Genomic DNA, 2401 nt, shown 5'->3' on the forward strand with positions numbered 1-2401 from the left:
AATGATTTGGACAATTTCTCGATTTATGTGTGTCATTCTTACACATGGATTATGCTACTTTTTTTATCGCTTCAATTTTATTGGATGTCCCCGAAACGACTAATTACATAAATAACTAATAATAATAATGACATTTTTATTTTTTTTTGCCCTGGTCTATTTTATATTTTTGTAGAAAATACAAATTATTTTGTATTACCATTCATAATAAATTACAAAGATAGTCCAAAGACATACTCCATCAGGGCTTTTAGAATTTACAAGTTAATATAGGGATACGAAAAAAACGGGGTCTCAAAATTCATATGTAATCCCAAATTAAAAGGGTACATGCTCAATGTGACAACCCGGCCTAAATATATTGTGAAAGAACTCGTTATTAACCTGTTGATAAAATAATACATATGTCATGCAAGAACTTGTTACTCTCGTTGTAAATATATACTAGTTTTAAAATATATATTGTAAATAACGTCCCGTTTATTTGACACGAGCCTAAATTTAGTATCAACGTACACGTCAAAATAATCTTTATACCAAGCAAAGTTATCAAGATCCAGAGATCGCTATCTTTGGATTTACGATCTTAATGTACAAAAACGATTCTAACTTTTATTTCGTTGGAAGCATAGGATTTTTATAGGATCTCAATCATGCTTATAAAATCTTAGGTCCCGTTTCAATCCAATTTCCCCTTGCTTGAAATAGTTAATTAGAAAACCATTAACAAGTTAAGTCAATAAATAGAATGCTAGCAAATCAACCGATAAATAACATGCATAAGTAGCTCATGTTTTCTTTAACATCAATAGTTAAATATACATTGTTATTTAATAGAAAATACGTACATTGTTATTTTTATTAGGCAGTTAAAAAAATATATGAGTTGTTCATGCCTGAAATTCTCCAAAGGACGTATCAATATAGGTAGTAGCCTATTGATAAGGTCTTATTACCTTGGGATTAGTCACCTGAGTTCAAAACTCGCTTCTCACATTTGTAAGGCATAGGGGGTATTTAGAGTATCTTTAAAAAATCCGAGTTCAATCCCAAATATTCAGAATAGTTTAAGACTAAAGATAGTTGTTAAAACGAAAATCTACACGTACAAAAGAGACTTGACCTTGATCTTGCAATCGACATAGAGCAGATGACATGCAAAACTCGCACTTTCGTCAAAATCAAATGCTCATTTTTACTTGTGAGGAAGAATGATTAAGTGAATCCCTCCCAATTAACTCAAACTTAACATGCAACCAAAGATGCTAATTAATCACTCTATAATTTAATGAAATATTATTTTCTTATGACAATGATCGATAGTTCATGGACAAAAGTTGAAGAAATTCACAACTTTCTAACTTTGTAAAGGCAAGTTGACAAGTTCATGTAAAAGGACGAACCATGTCGTTTTCAGCCACCAAGCCGACCACTTATGGCTTGTATCCAATAAGAAAGAAGCATTAGATATTGACGTTCATTGTATGTATTGAATGGTTGAGATCTTTTCATGGACATGTGGCTTAAGGTTGTGAGAGTTTTATATCTCATATAAGAGAAAAATTATGTACAACTTGTTTAATCAATTATGTGTGGGTCCAAACATGTTTTTCTTGTATATGTGCCATGACACATGTACATGGATATATCATATTCATGTACATGAAGTATGGTATGTTTATGGGCATCTTCTATGAATTTTGTTTTTTATAACATCACCTTTTGACTCTTTATTTAGTGTTTAAAATGGGCAATAATTAAGGAACCTAATTTTGAAACAATATTATATATGTTAGCCTAAGTTTTGTTTTATTATATCTACCAATATATATATATATAACAAGGTGCTAAATTCATTCCTAAATAAACAAGAACCCTTCGATGAGTTCTATCTTTGATTTAGAACCGTTGGATCAAATTTAATTATCTCATATTTAACAATGACAACATTGATACTTATACTTTATAAAATTAGTCAGAATAATCCTTAAGAATTATGATAATAACACATATACACTTTTGATAGTTAATGAAAACATATGATGTCGATCTTCAATTAAGTAAACAACATTTGTATCCAAATATATATTTTGTTATTTACCTTAAATATCATCATACTTTCATAATTACGATGATGTATAATTCAATATAAAACTAAATGGATACGCTCACGATGCAACGGCGGTATACTGCGGCGGTGGGCGGAAGTGACAGCGATTGATGGTAGTAATTTTTATATAAGCATCAACAAAATTGCGGGTTACAAAAGAGGGACAGTAGCGTGACTGATTTTAGGGTGGAAAGGGTATTATGAGAATAAAAAATATCAAAGGGCAAATAAGGTATTTCAAAGACAGAAAATAATTAATAGGGGGAATTTGTTTAAATAGGGGGTATAGAT

General features: G+C 30.3%; 1 non-coding gene across 1 annotated transcript; it reads right to left on the reverse strand.

The window, feature by feature from the left end:
• On the reverse strand, positions 1-100 carry LOC122580713. The gene has a single exon (XR_006320858.1). It is a non-coding gene; the product is annotated as a U6 spliceosomal RNA (small nuclear RNA).
• Between the last annotated feature and the right edge of the window lie 2301 nt (positions 101-2401).

The sequence above is a fragment of the Erigeron canadensis genome, chromosome 8 (assembly GCF_010389155.1).
Source record: "Erigeron canadensis isolate Cc75 chromosome 8, C_canadensis_v1, whole genome shotgun sequence".
NCBI lineage: Eukaryota > Viridiplantae > Streptophyta > Magnoliopsida > Asterales > Asteraceae > Erigeron > Erigeron canadensis.